This window comes from Bombina bombina, chromosome 3 (genome assembly GCF_027579735.1).
Source record: "Bombina bombina isolate aBomBom1 chromosome 3, aBomBom1.pri, whole genome shotgun sequence".
In the NCBI taxonomy this organism is placed as follows: Eukaryota; Metazoa; Chordata; class Amphibia; order Anura; family Bombinatoridae; genus Bombina; species Bombina bombina.
In genome coordinates this window covers 243,527,762-243,544,693 of record NC_069501.1, presented here as the reverse complement: position 1 = coordinate 243,544,693, position 16,932 = coordinate 243,527,762, and the positions used below count along the sequence as shown (strand labels likewise).

General features: G+C 37.5%; 1 protein-coding gene across 1 annotated transcript in view; it reads right to left on the bottom strand.

Annotated features, from left to right (window-relative positions):
* SMYD4 (SET and MYND domain containing 4) overlaps window positions 1–16,932 on the bottom strand; it is a 178,792-nt gene that overhangs the window by 44,813 nt on the left and 117,047 nt on the right. The gene's annotated exons all lie outside the window — the stretch shown is intronic.

Below are 16,932 nucleotides of genomic sequence, written 5' to 3'. Positions count from 1 at the left end.
TTTCTGCAGTGTTTGTGTTTAGCTATAATTTTCCTCTTACTCATTTACTGTACCAACACATATTATAAACCATTTTTCCTTGCCATTAAATGGACTTTCTAAAGATACCATTATTTTCATCATAACTTATAATTTACTATAACACAAATTATAAAATATGATGAAAAAAACAAAAAACATAATTTATGTAAGAACTTACCTGATAAATTCATTTCTTTCATATTAGCAAGAGTCCATGAGCTAGTGACGTATGGGATATACATTCCTACCAGGAGGGGCAAAGTTTCCCAAACCTCAAAATGCCTATAAATACACCCCTCACCACACCCACAAATCAGTTTAACGCATAGCCAAGAAGTGGGGTGATAAGAAAAAAAGTGAGAAAGCATAAAAAAAAATAAGGAATTGGAATAGTTGTGCTTTATACAAAAAAATCATAATCACCACAAAAAAAGGGTGGGTCTCATGGACTCTTGCTAATATGAAAGAAATGAATTTATCAGGTAAGTTCTTACATAAATTATGTTTTCTTTCATGTAATTAGCAAGAGTCCATGAGCTAGTGACGTATGGGATAATAAATACCCAAGATGTGGAACTTCCACGCAAGAGTCACTAGAGAGGGAGGGATAAAATAAAGACATCCAATTCCGCTGAAAAATAATCCACACCCCAAACAAAGTTTAAATCTTATAATGAAAAAAACTGAAATTATAAGCAGAAGAATCAAACTGAAACAGCTGCCTGAAGTACTTTTCTACCAAAAAACTGCTTCAGAAGAAGAAAACACATCAAAATGGTAGAATTTAGTAAAAGTATGCAAAGAAGACCAAGTAGCTGCTTTGCAAATCTGATCAACCGAAGCTTCATTCCTAAATGCCCAGGAAGTAGAAACTGACCTAGTCGAATGAGCTGTAATGCTTTGAGGCGGAGTTCTACCCGACTCAACATAAGCATGATGAATCAAAGACTTTAACCAAGACGCCAAAGAAACGGCAGAGGCCTTCTGACCTTTCCTAGAACCAGAAAAGATAACAAAGAGACTAGAAGTCTTTCGGAAATCTTTAGTAGCTTCAACATAATATTTCAAAGCTCTTACTACATCCAAAGAATGTAATGATCTTTCCTTAGAATTCTTAGGATTAGGACACAATGAAGGAACCACAATCTCTCTACTAATGTTGTTAGAATTCACAACCTTAGGTAAAAATTTAAATGAAGTCTGCAACACTGCCTTATCCTGATGAAAAATCAGAAAAGGAGATTCACAAGAAAGAGCAGATAACTCAGAAACTCTTCTAGCAGAAGAGATGGCCAAAAGAAACAAAACTTTCCAAGAAAGTAATTTAATATCTAGAGAATGCATAGGTTCAAAAGGAGGAGCTTGTAGAGCTCCCAGAACCAAATTTAAACTCCAAGGAGGAGAGATTGACTTAATGACAGGTTTGATACGAACCAAAGCCTGTACAAAACAATGAATATCAGGAAGATTAGCAATCTTTCTGTGAAACAGCACAGAAAGAGCAGAAATTTGTCCTTTCAATGAACTTGCAGACAAACCTTTATCCAGACCATCCTGAAGAAACTGTAAAATTCTAGGAATTCTAAAAGAATGCCAGGAAAATTGATGAGAAGAACACCAAGAAATGTAAGTCTTCCAGACTCGATAATATATCTTCCTAGACACAGATTTACGAGCTTGTAACATAGTATTATTTACGAAGTCAGAGAAACCTCTATGACTAAGAATCAAGCGTTCAATCTCCATACCTTCAAATTTAATGATTTGAGATCCTGATGGAAAAATGGGCCTTGAGATAGAAGGTCTGGTCTTAACGGAAGAGTCCAAGGTTGGCAACTGGCCATCCGAACAAGATCCGCATACCAAAACCTGTGAGGCCATGCTGGAGCCACCAGCAGTACAAATGAACGCTCCTTTAGAATCTTGGAAATCACTCTTGGAAGAAGAACTAGAGGCGGAAAGATATAGGCAGGATGATACTTCCAAGGAAGCGACAATGCATCCATTGCCTCCGCCTGAGGATCCCTGGATCTGGACAGATACCTGGGAAGTTTCTTATTTAGATGAGAAGCCATCAGATCTATTTCTGGAAGACCCCAGATTTGAACAATCTGAAGAAATACCTCTGGGTGAAGAGACCATTCGCCCGGATGCAACGTCTGGCGACTGAGATAATCCGCTTCCCAATTGTCTATACCTGGGATGTGAACCGCAGAAATTAGACAGGAGCTGGATTCCGCCCTTACAAGTATTCGAGATACTTCTTTCATAGCCAGAGGACTGTGAGTCCCCCCTTGATGATTGATATATGCCACGGTTGTGATATTGTCTGTCTGAAAACAAAAGAACGATTCTCTCTTCAGAAGAGGCCACGACTGAAGAGCTCTGAAAATCGCACGGAGTTCCAAAATGTTGATTGGTAATCTTGCCTCCTGAGATTCCCAAACCCCCTGCGCTGTCAGAGACTCCCATACTGCTCCCCAACCTGTCAGACTCGCATCTGTTGAGATCACAGTCCAGGTTGGAAGAACAAAAGAAGCCCCTTGAATTAAACGATGGTGATCTGTCCACCACGTCAGAGAGTGTTGTACAATCGGATATAAAGATATTAACTGTGATATCTTTGTATAATCCCTGCACCACTGGTTCAGCTGAAGATGTCGCATGTGAAAACGAGTAAAGGGGATCGAGTCCGATGCAGCAGTCATAAGACCTAGAATTTCCATGCATAAAGCTACCGAAGGGAATGATTGAAACCGAAGGTTTCGACAGGCTGAAATCAATTTCAGACGTCTCTTGTCCGTCAGAGACAAAGTCATGGACACTGAATCTATTTGGAAACCTAAAAAGGTTACCCTTGTCTGAGGATGAATCAATGAACTCTTTGGTAAATTGATCCTCCAACCATGATCTTGAAGAAACGTCACAAGTCGATTCGTATGAGATTCTGCTAAATGTGAAGACTGAGCAAGTACCAAGATATCATCCAAATAAGGAAATACCACAATACCCTGTTCTCTGATTACAGATAGAAGGGCACCGAGAACTTTTGAAAAAATCCTTGGAGCCGTTGCTAGGCCAAACGGCAGAGCCACAAATTGGTAATGCTTGTCTAGAAAAGAGAATCTCAGAAACTGAAAGTGATCTGGATGAATCGGAATATGCAGATATGCATCCTGCAAATCTATTGTGGACATATAATGCCCTTGCTGAACAAAAGGCAGAATAGTCCTTATAGTTACCATTTTGAATGTTGGTATCCTTACATATCAATTCAATATTTTTAAATCCAGAACTGGTCTGAAGGAATTCTCCTTCTTTGGTACAATGAATAGATTTGAGTAAAACCCCAGCCCTTGTTCCAGAACTGGAACTGGTACAATTACTCCAGCCAACTCTAGATCAGAAACACATTTCAGAAATGCCTGAGCCTTCACTGGATTTATTGGAATGCGAGAAAGAAAAAATCTTCTTGCAGGTGGCCTTACCCTGAAACCTATTCTGTACCCTTGTGAATCAATGTTCTGAATCCAAAGACTGTGAATCGATTTGATCCAAATTTCTTTGAAAAATCGTAATCTGCCCCCTACCAGCTGCGCTGGAATGAGGGCCGCACCTTCATGTGGACTTGGGAGCTGGCTTTGGCTTTCTAAAAGACTTGGAATTATTCCAGACTGGAGACGGTTTCCAAACAGAAACCGTTCCTTTAGGGGAAGGATCAGGCTTCTGTTCCTTATTCTGACGAAAGGAACGAAAACGATTAGCAGCCCTATATTTACCTTTAGATTTTTTATCCTGAGGTAAAAAAGTTCCTTTCCCCCCAGTAACAGTTGAAATAATAGAATCCAACTGAGAACCAAACAATGTATTACCTTGGAAAGAAAGGGAAAGCAAAGTTGACTTAGAAGACATATCAGCATTCCAAGTTTTAAGCCATAAAGCTCTTCTAGCTAGAATAGCTAAAGACATATACCTGACATCAACTCTGATGATATCAAAGATGGCATCACAAATAAAGTTATTAGCATGTTGAAGAAGTTTAAGAATGCTATGAGTATTATGATCTGACACTTGTTGCGCCAAAGCCTCCAACCAAAAAGTGGAAGCTGCAGCAACATCAGCAAAAGAAATAGCAGGCCTAAGAAGATTACCTGAACATAAATAAGCTTTCCTTAGAAAGGAATCAATCTTCCTATCTAAAGGATCCTTAAAGGAAGTACTATCTGCCAAAGAGATCGCCCCATCAACTTTAGGGATTTTGTCCCAAAACTCTAATCTGTCAGATGGCACAGGATACAATTTCTTAAATCTTTTAGAAGGAGTAAAAGAATTACCCAGATTATTCCATTCCCTAGAAATTACTTCAGAAATAGCATCACGGACAGGAAAAACTTCTGTAATAACTACAGGAGGTTTAAAAACCGAATTTAAACGCTTATTAGATTTAGTATCAAGAGGACTAGAATCCTCAATTTCTAAAGCGATTAAAACTTCTTTAAGTAAAGAACGAATAAATTCCATTTTAAATAAATATGAAGATTTATCAGTGTCAATATCTGAGACAGAATCCTCTGAACCAGAAAAAACCTCATCAGAAACAGACAAATCAGAATGACGATGTTCATTTAAAAATTCATCTGAGAAATTAGAAGTTTTAAAAGACCTTTTACGCTTACTGGAAGGAGGAATAACAGACATAGCCTTCCTAATAGATTTAGAAACAAAATCTCTTATATTAACAGGAACATCCTGAGTATTAGATGATGATGGAACAGCAACAGGTAATGGAATATTACTAATGGAAATTTTATCTGCATTAGCAAGTTTATCATGACATTCATCACAAACTACAGCCGGAGGAACAGATACCACAAGTTTACAACAAATGCACTTAACTTTGGTAGAGCCAGCATCAGGCAGCGTTTTTCCAGAAGTAGCTTCTGATCCAGGGTCAATCTGAGACATCTTGCAATATGTAAGAGAAAAAACAACATATAAAGCAAAATCTATCAAATTCCTTAAATGACAGTTTCAGGAATGGGAAAGAATGCCAATGAACAAGCCTCTAGTAACCAGAAGCAAAAGAAAAATGAGACTTAAATAATGAGAAAAAAAGGTGGAGACAAAAATGACGCCGACATTTTTTAGCGCCAAAAAAGACGCCCACATTATTGGCGCACAAAATGCTTTTGGCGCCAAGAATGACGCCACATCCGGTGACGCCGACACTTTTGGCGCAAAACGTCAAAAAATGACGTAATCACAAACAACTTCCGGCGACAAGTATGACGCCGGAAATGACAAAGAAATTTTTTGCGCCAAAAAAGTCAGCACCAAGAATGATGCAATAAAATGAAGCATTTTCAGCCCCCGAGAGCCTAACAGCCCACAGGGAAAAAAGTCAATTTTAAAGGTAAGAAAAAAATTGAAAATTCATATGCATTATCCCAAATAATGAAACTGTCTGTCTGAAATAAGGAATATTGATCATCCTGAATCAAGGCAAATAAATGTTTAAACACATATATTTAGGACTTTTACATAAAAGTGCCCAACCATAGCTTAGAGTGTCACAAAAAATAAGATTTACTTACCCCAGAACACTCATCTACATGTAGTAGAAAGCCAAACCAATACTAAAACGAGAATCAGTAGAGGTAATGGTATATAAGAGTATATCGTCGATCTGAAAAGGGAGGTAAGAGATGAATCTCTACGACCGAAAACAGAGAACCTATGAAAAAGATCCCGTAGAAGGAGACCATTGAATTCAAATAGACAATACTCTCCTCACATCCCTCTGACATTCACTGCACACTGAGAGGAAAACCGGGCTCCAGCCTGCTGCGAAGCGCATATCAACGTAGAATCTAGCACAAACTTACTTCACCACCTCCATGGGAGGCAAAGTTTATAAAACTGATTTGTGGGTGTGGTGAGGGGTGTATTTATAGGCATTTTGAGGTTTGGGAAACTTTGCCCCTCCTGGTAGGAATGTATATCCCATACGTCACTAGCTCATGGACTCTTGCTAATTACATGAAAGAAACACACTTTTTCTAACTTTGACCCCAAAAATCTGTTACACATCTACAACCACCAGAAAACAACAATTCTAAATAGTTTCTAAATGTTGTCCTGAGTTTAGATATATCCGATGTTTACATGTTATTTGCTTTCTTTTGCAACTTATAGGACAGTTATATACATAGTTTGCTAAAAAAACAAAACATTTTTAATTAGAAAAAATAAACCCCCCATTTTTGTGTAGTTTATCTGCCCCCACTCAATATCCTACCATTTCACACTTCCAGATCCCTTTTCCAATACTTATATACCCCCCTCTCCCTCCTTCCCTTTCACTAAATATGTACCATAGTGTAGCGGTCCCACCCGCTACCGCCCCCCCCCCCCCGTGCACGAGCTCCCGTACCCATCATCCCTGCCAACAGGAAGGAACTCTACCAGCGATGAACCGCCCACCCGCCTCCCTGCTATCCCTCCCATGCTACTAACGATCTGCACCATCGCTGTCTGATGCAGAGAGGGCAACAGAGTGTCTCTCTCTGCATCGGTTACTTAAAAAAGGGTATTGCAGGATGCCTCAATATCGAGGCATCACTGCAATACCCTGAAAGCGGCTGGAAGCGATTTCGCTTCCAGCGCTTAAAACCCCTGAGGACGTGCCAGGCAAGTCCTTAGTCGTTAAGGACTAAGGGGGTTAAACACTATACAAATGCTAGATACAATGATGCACTCAAAGAAAATATTAGTCTGAGAATAACATGTAGATGTATTTTTTAAAGTTTCATTAGCTATTTAAATATTGACAAATTAAGTGTAAAGTTTTAGTGTCTATAAAACAATGGGAGTTGCCATGTTGTAACATAGGTTACCTTCTCTGCTGTGGCCAATTAGGGACCGTTCTAAATAGGTAACTAGTGTGTGCAGCCAATGGCTGTGTGTGGAATATAACAGTGTTCTGCACTTCCATTTCTAACAGGAACTGAAATACTCATAATTTCAGATTGGAATTACAGGAAGAGAGGACAAAATAAATAATGAAAGTATATTGCAGAGTTTTTATATATACAATTTATTGTATATATACACAATTGTATAGTATCATCTTAAATTATTTAATATCCCTTTAAAGAGTCCTTGGGACAGAGTATTTTGGAGCAGAATATGGTGGCACTAAAGATACCGACAATTCCTTTATATCCCACGTGCCTTGATATTTTGTTTATGACTTTGATTCTGCCAACCAGAGATTTGCACATGCCTGCGACCACATGCACAAGACTTCCTCAGTTCAGTTTGGTCTAAACTCTAAACTTCAGTCTAGTAGCTTCCTAGACTGCAAACAGAACACAAAAGCAGGAGTGTTACAAGTGCCTGCAAGTGTGATGGTTAGAAAGAGGTTTACATTTGATTTAATGTAGCCAATTAGTGCAGTACTGAAAGGTCACAATAAAGGTATATGCAGGCAATGTGAATTTGTAGAAGAGATGTGCTGACAGCATAATTTTCTCTAGTAAATGTCAATGCACTGAAAGATCTTTTGAAGACAGAAGGTACACTAAGCTTGTTATAGATCTAGCTAGAATGTTAGATTGTTAAAGAGATAAAGATGCCACAGATACTGACCAAAGCAAGAGAGATTATTACTGAGGTGCAAAATGTAGTGTAGATAAAAGGCTTAGATAACTGTGATGGTAAACTCAGAAATTTGCTTCAAAACATTATGAAGTTTAATGAGTTAATTATATCTTAGTATATGGTTTGAAAATGCATTGTTTACATTATATGGCATTTAATCACAAGGCCTCCTCTCCAAAGGTAATTTGTTTTACTCAGTTTGGCAACCAATCAGAGCTGCACTTCCCACACTATTTACATCTGTCACACTGTTGCAAAACTAATATAAAAAAAAAAGAAGAATATAATGAAGATCACAAAATCATAAAAAAAATCACTGGCATATAATCAGAAAAGATCCACTCCTATCAGATATCATAGACCAACACCCGAATATAATATATAGGAAAACAAAAAACCTAAAAAGCATATTAGCACCTAGTCAGTTCAATAAAACTACAAAATCAAAAGAACAAGACTTATTAGGCAATAAATTACATGGCTTTTTTCCATGCAATAGCTGTAAAGCTTGCAAATTTGGAAAAAAAGATAAAGAAGTTATATCCTCAAATAACAACTTTAAATACCTTATAAAAGACACAATTAGATGTTCAGATACCAACATAATTTACTTAATACAATGCCAATGTAAATTACAATACCTAGGACAAACGAGTCGACCACTACACGACAAATATAAAACGTGGTAATTGTAAACATTTACTTTCCAAACACTTTACAGAGGTACATCAGAAGAAACCAATAGGATTTAAATACTGGGGCATAAAAAAAGTACTGAACAATAGAGGAGGAGATATGGAGAAAATCCTGCTACTTAAAGAAGCAGATTTAATATTTAAATTTAACACACTGACCCCCAATGGCCTCAATGCAGAACTCAATCTAAATCCATTTACCTAGAATGATAGACATAAATAAATAATGTCTGGACTGAATTGTACTATTATAAATAATACTCATGTGTATTAACCACATACAAATACCAACATACTACACTTTATAATGATCTAACCAATAATCTGTTTCTCTAATTTAAGATTCAACCACATGTAGTATGGCAACATATATACACAAATCCCCTATTCTATCAATTTTTTGACCAAAATATAAACATGGGGAGTCATATAGACGTGCAACCCAATTTTCTTCTCCCTTTCCAGTACACTATACTTGTATGCATATATAGATATATATGTGTCCATATACACCCCCCCCCTTTTTTTTTACATAACCATTAAAATACACTAACACAAACACTAGAGAGAGTCATTTAATGGTTAAGTACACTATAGAATCTTTCATAGTTAACCTCATTTCTGTCTATCAATATACTATTTATAATCACTTGCATGCATGTATGGACATGTGTATATACTGACCCCCCTTTTTATACAATTAATCATATACACTAATACTTAGTTCATAGGATTGCATAGAATTAATTAATTATGTACATATATATGTGTGCATACACACACTAATATATTTCATCCTTCTACCCAGTCAGTTATAAATGATGTTTATAGGATAGTACAATAACCCTTAATCTGTATCAGTTTATTCTATCATTGAAGAGTACAATATAATTTTCATTTGAGTTTCTAATTATTCTCATTTACTATAATATATTTTATAACTCTTTCCTTATGCTTCATAGATTGTTACACATAAGCATACAAGTAATATCAAGAGTTTTTTCTGAACAAATTGAATAACCTCTGGGAGGAGTCCCTCATACCCACTGGACTATAAAGGAGCCACAAGAACACACAAGCTTATACAGTCTCTGAAACGCATAGATATTGACTATCCAGTGTGAATACTATTTGGCTCCAGCAAAGAACCGAAGAACCGCAATAGAAACACTCCCCCCACGACCCGGCTATCCGATTGGGCCTCCGTGAACCACGTGTAATAGACACACACGTCCGGGTAGGAAGGATTTGCCGAGAAGTTTGAACGGCAAGACGCCGACTGAAGAGGAAATTTACACCTCGCTACACCTAAATACAGAGGCAACCTTCCCATAACCCAACAACGCCAGAGGAGGTAAGGGATATCTGTAGTCTGGTTAGGGGGAGTATCATTTCATTTTGTTCCACGCATGAAGTTTTAACCGCTCTGACATACAGAGAACTTTTTAACAGTATTTAAAATCCTTTCGGATACAGTTTTTTAATATCGTTGTGGCCACAACTTTCAACTTTGCTATCAGAAGATTGTCACAGATCTATCTTTTTATACATATCACTTTGTTATCCTGTTCAGGAACTTTTATGATATACGGACACTTGTATGCTCTATACGAACACTTGTATGTCTAGTAGGAATTCTATTTCACAGGAAAACAGCTGCTATATGTTACAATATAAATTGTTAATACATATACAAGAAATTGCAACAGCTTGAATATCGTTACAGCAAACATTGTTACAACTTTTATTGCATATTTTTAAACAGTAAAACAGTAAAATATATTCTTTCATATCGTATCTGTCTCCACTTATACTTTTGTTGGTGAAATAGAAATAACGCAATATATACATTTGGTAACGGATATACCAACTAATTGCAGCTACATAAGAATTATATACACAACACACGTGCACTTTCCAACACACATATTTAAGAGCTCGCATAATTAAGAGCACACTTCCAGCACTGACTTCAACGCATCATAGATGTACTATATTCATGTTAATAATTGATTGCAAGCTATATAGTAGTTAGAAACTCTATACATTTGTGCTCCCTAGCACACACATTCATGAGTAAATTTTCAGTACTGAACCATTATCCCCAATTATATGTAAAATGACTCTCACGCAATCACCCACTTAGAGCAATCATCATCACTAGATGAAATAAAATTAACACTACACTCCTATCCACTGCTATATTCATTTATACAATATTTTACCAGGAAGGATACATTGAGATTTCTCTCGTTTTCAAGTATGTCCTGGGTCCACAAAACATTGCATTGATACAATAGGGTACAATAAAATTCAAAAACAATAATAATACACAATAGATGCAAAAATTTTACATAGAACAGGCAAGAAATATATAATCAACCATGACAGGTGCATTCTGTTTTGAGATATGTAGAGAGGGATCTCTTAAAGGATATTAGGCTTGGGGAAGATTTGAAAGTGTGCGGGAGGTCATTCCATAACTGTGGCGCTCGGTAGGAAAAGGAGGATCGAGCTGCTTTCTTTTTGTATTGAAATGAAAATACAAAGGATATAGGAGGCGCTATAGAGCCGTAGGATATATAGAAAGATCTATGGATATAAAATTGGCTGTATTAAACCAGCCTTAGGAAATCTAAAATCACGTACCAAATCCCTTCATATATTTAGTAATCAATAAAAGTGTAATTTAATCGAGTGGCAATAAATCCTTACAGCATAGACTTGATGGGTGTAAAATAAAACAGATGGGCAGAGAACCAGGAGTCCTTACTGCATATAAAATACAATTTATTGTCAGAATAAAACTTAATAATCAAATGCAATATTCAGTTAATCACCTGTGCAGAGAGAGGATTTAAGGACAGAGGTGAGCAGGAAGTAGCATCTTGAAAAAGACCCAGGAAAGGGGTTGAAACGCGTAGAGGACTTACCTGCTACTGTTTGTGAACGTCTGAAGAATTGGAGCTGGACAGAACTCTTTGTACCCTGGCGTACAGAAGTGCAGAGGGCATCCTGTGAAATAACCGTGGTAACTAACACTTGCGCAAGTGGTCACCCAGGATCCGGACACCGGGTGACGTAATTCACAGGATCATCGCTGTTTTACATCTGAAGGAGCAGCCGGAGTGTCGGGCCAGGTAAGGAGACCGTTGGCAGACACGTTTGGGCGGACATTTGAAAGGAGGTAAGAAAGCCTCCCGACTTTGTTTATATATTTGACTGTCTGTGTTTAAGAGGACAGTAAGGAATGAACTTTGAAACCATCGGGGGCCAAGTTTTGAATTAAGAGAGACTGGAGTTATAACAGTCCTATTTGGGGGCGCTGACTCGAATATCACAAAGTTGGAAAAGTAACATAAACCCACATTGTCATTCTGGACATTAATTTCCGGGGATCCCCATGGGACAATAATATTAGGATTTGAACACAAGCGTCTTTAGGTGTTCTCCACTAGCTATCATTTATATCCTCACAAACGAGTATCTGAGAGGTTTGAAATAGTTTGAATGGCTTAACCGGTTCTGATTTTTGTATGTGTGAATGGTATTGGATTTTACATTGATTTTAGCTGTGCATTTTAGCTGTGAATTTATTGAACAAAACAGGTTATGTTTCACTGAATATTGCATATGTTTTAACTTAAATATGTTTTAACTGAATATTGCATTTGATTATTAAGTTTTATTCTGACAATAAATTGTATTTTATATGCAGTAAGGACTCCTGGTTCTCTGCCCATCTGTTTTATTTTACACCCATCAAGTCTATGCTGTAAGGATTTATTGCCACTCGATTAAATTACACTTTTATTGATTACTAAATATATGAAGGGATTTGGTACGTGATTTTAGATTTCCTAAGGCTGGTTTAATACAGCCAATTTTATATCCATAGATCTTTCTATATATCCTACGGCTCTATAGCGCCTCCTATATCCTTTGTATTTTCATTTTAATTTCGATATTGTCTAGGGAGGAGGCAATAATTTTAGTGAGGCTTAGTAGGTGTTTGGTCTAGCGCTATACCCATCCGTGTTTGTCTTCTTTTTGTATTGAGGCAAGCTAAATAATGTGCTGGTACTGGATCAGAGGTTATAGGAGGTGGGAATAGCCGGGGAGAGCATTCTGCTCAGGTAGGGTGGGAGCTTTCCAGAAAGGCACTTAAACACAAGGTAAGAAAGATGGAGGGTGTGTCTGGATTCCAGCGTCAGCAAGTTTAGTTCTTTTAGCATGTCACAATGGTGGGTCTTATAGTTACATTGTAGCACAAAGCGGCAGAACGAGTTATACAATGTATTAAGTTTATTAAGGTGAGTTTGCGGTGCAGGTGCGTATACTACGTCCCCATAATCCATGATAGGCATCAGCATTTGCTGTACAATCTTTTCCTTTACTGTAGGGCTGAGGCAAGATTTGTTTCTGTACAGGGCACCTAGTTTTGGATAAAGTTTAGATGCAAGTTTTTCTATGTGGAGGCCAAAAGATAGATTAGGGTCTAGGAACATACCCAAGTATTTGAAAGAGTTGAGTGCGGTTAGCGTGCAATTGGATTTTGTTTTGATGCGTAAATGGGAATTTTGTAATTTGTGTAATTTAGGCCCAGTTCCAAAGATCATTGTGACAGTATTGTCAGTGTTTAGGAAGAGTTTGTTTTTTGAGATCCACTTTTCTACCTCTGTGAACTGGTCTTGGAGCATTGCCTCAAGCTGTTGCAGATTAGATTTGTTTGCATAGATTACCGTGTCGTCTGCGTACATGTGTACAGTTGAGGATTTGCAGACATAAGGCAAATCCTTTATAAATAATGTGAATAGTAGAGGGCCGAGAATGGAACCTTGGGGAACACCACACGTGACTGGGAGAGGGAGGGAGTCACTGTTAGAAACAGAGACATATTGTGATCAATCCGATACATATGATCTAAACCAGGTTAATGGACGATCAGCAATACCAGAGTTTTTTAGTTTGAGCAGTAGTATGTCGTGGTCCACTGTGTCAAAAGCCTTAGCAAAATCAAGGAAAATAGCTCCAGTTAGGTCTCCTTGTTCCATGCCAGTTTGGATGTTGTTGCAAACTTTTAGGAGGGCAGTTGTAGTGGAGTGATTCGGTCGAAAACCTGATTGATCAAGGGTCAGATAGTTAGAAAGTTGGTAATACTCGCATAATTGCGTATGGACGCATTTTTCTAAGATTTTTGACAATACTGGGAGCAATGATATAGGGCGATAGTTAGAAACCAAGGTTAACTCCCCACTTTTATGAATAGGCACTACTCTTGCAGTTTTCCAGAGTTTAGGTATGTATCCAGACACCAAGGATTCGTTAATTAGGGTTGCGACAGGCTTAGCAATTGCCGGGGCACTGAGCTTCAACAGCATTGCTGGGATTTGATGAGGTCCAGACTGGTTTTTCATTGTTAGATTATTAAGGTGTTTCTTAACGACATTGATGGGTACAGGTCTAAAATTGAACTTCTCTATATTGGGTCTTTGCTGTTTTAGTGGGGCCTGATCCACATTTGTAGCTTCAGGATGCGTGCCATTTATTAGTTTGTCAATCAGGGTGGTGGAGCATCCGACAAAATAATTGTTAAAGGCATTTGCTACTTCTAAGGGGAGTTGCAGGTTTTGGTTAAAGGGACACTAAACCCAAAATTTTTCTTTCATTATTCAGGTAGAGAATACAATTTTAAACACAATTCCAATTTACTTCTATTATCTAATTTGCTTCATTCTTTAGATATCCTTTGCTGAAGAAATAGCAATGCACATGGATGAGCCAATCACATGAGGCATCTATGTGCAGCCACCAATCGGCAACTACTAAGCCTATCCAGATATGCTTTTCAGCAAAGGATGTCAAGAGAATGAAGCAACAGATAATAGAAGTAAATTAAAAAGTTGTTTAAAATTGGATTATCTTTCTAAATCATGAAAGAAAAAAATTAGGTTTAATGTCCCTTTATCCACATTGACAGTGGAGGGTTGGGAGTGGATTGGTGGATTTTGTAAGTTATTTATGAGTTTCCAAAACTTTCTAGGGTTAGATATGTTATTGTTCAGATTTTCACAGAAATATTGTGCGTTAGCCAATTTTGTTTGTTTAGTGCATATATTTCGCCATTGTCTATATACACAGTGATCATTCATAGAGCCAGTATGTTTGAACTTTGACCACAATGAATCCCGAAATTGGTACATTTGAATGAGGTCAGCTGTGATCCAATTCAAGTGTGCTCCTTTTACTCTCACCTTACGCAGCGGGGCATGTAAATTCCAAACTTGTAGGAGTTCAGACTGAAAGAATTCAACTGCAGAGTCTAGATCTGGGATTAGGTTTAATTTGTGCCAGGGGAGGTTCTTGATGTCATTTAGAAATGATTGAATATTACATTTTTTGAAGGACCTGGTGATTTTAACCTTGGGAGTGGATTTAGTAGACTTTATTTTGCGCACGCAGTACACTAAGCAGTGGTCACTGAAATTGTTAGGGAGAACACCTGGCTCCTGGATTCGGTCAGGAGAAGTGGAGAGAATCCAGTCGAGCAGGGTATGATTATGGCTTTTGATGTTTATGCGAGTTGGGGAGGAGAATAATTGTGTTAGCTGCAAAGATTTAAACAGCGAGCGACAACTGTTATTTTTTGGATTCAGCCAATCAATGTTAAAATCTCCAAAAACCAAAATTTCACTTTTTGGGTTTTGAGCTATGGATTCACTAAGGAGCTGTGCTATGTCTGAAATGGAATGCACAGGGGAGCTAGGTGGGCGGTAGATTCCTGCAACAATGATTGATTTACTGCAAGGGATCTCAATTTTGCCAGAAAGGAAATCAAAGGTGGCAGGAGATCTAGATTTTTGTATGGGGGTGAACTTTGTGGAATTGTCAACATAAATTACAATGCCGCCTCCTCTCTTTGCTCTGTCAATTCTATGGCATGAATACCCATGTATTGCAATGGCAGAGTCAGGTATTTTTGCAGTTAGCCATGATTCAGAGATCACAATGATTTTTGGCTTGTATTGCAAACACCAAGCTTGCAGTAATTTTGCCTTTACTGTCCCTTTAATTACATGAATGCCATAGGTACTTTGGTATGATGGGCATACTTCCATAGTCACTTCAGTACACCAACATCTGCAAATGGCATGTTTATATTTTTTATTTTTAATATTTGATAAGGTGCAGGCACTTTCAAAGGCAGTCTCATGAACAGGGATGGACTTGGAACATGGAGGCACGTCCCCTATAAAAACCTGGTCACAAAGGCACAATCTCTTTAAGGGTCTCCTAGGCAGACACAATATTGCCGGCAGCGGGTTCACAATTTTGTTTAAAAAATGTTAAAATCCAGTAAAGATGATATTATAAGTATTTTGTTTTTAAACTTGTAGCCCCCAGTTTATTTTTAGTTCACACCAACATAGAAAGGTGCTTTAAAAAACAAATTATAAATTATTTTAAAAACAATACTTGTGCACATTGAAAAGCGTCCATATATCAATAGAAAAATGGTGCACAGTCTGCCGATCCTGACAACATAAAACATGCATTAAGACGGTTTAGAATTAAAGGATGGAAATGGATTACAATAGGTTGCTATGAAAGTTATGATTAAATGGACACTAAATCCAAAAAAATTATTTCATGATTCAGGTAGAGAATACAATTTTAAAAAACATTGCAATTTACTTTTATCTAATTTGCTTCATTTTTTAAATATCCTTTGTTGAAGAACTAGCAATGCACATGGATGAGCCAATCACAAGAGTCATCTATGTGCACCCACCAATCAGCAGCTTCTGAGCCTATTTAGATATACTTTTCAGCAAAGGATATCAAGAGAATGAAGCAAATTAGATAATAGAAGTAAATAAGAAAGTTGTTTAAAGTTACATGCTCTTTTAAAACCATAAAAAAAAATTGTGTTTCATGCCCCTTTAAGCAATCCCCTTTTAAAACACAATATTCATAATGTCAGTACTGTGTGTGAAAATCATGACAGTGTGACATTTAATCAAATATTAAAAAGAAAAAAAAAACACACCATTTGTTGATGTTGGGGTTCTGAAGTGACTTTTAATACATATCATGTACTCAACACATATACATATATACGTAACTATATCGTGTTTGTAACGTGTCCGTCTGTGTCTCCAGTTGCGCACGCATCCTCAAAAGGAATGTTGGCAGCGTAAGGCAGCCAAAAGAATGTTAATTCACCTGGTTGCAGCGAAGCAGGTGGATTCTTTCACACCCTGTCATTTTCGGAATCCCCCGGGAAACCGAGCATTACCTTAAAAAAAAAAAAAAAAAAAAAAAAAAAAAAAAAAAATAACCGCCCGCAATAAGTATTAAAAAACAAAAATAACCGCCCGCAATAAGTATTAAAAAACAAAAACAAACAACCAACTACCTAATTAACGGCTAGATTACGAGTTTTGCGTTTTGAGCGGCTCTGTGCTAACTTGCAAGTTAATGTCACTGCTCACCTCCCTATAGCGCTGCTATTATAGGTTTTCATAAACCCGGCGTTAGCAGGCAATATAGC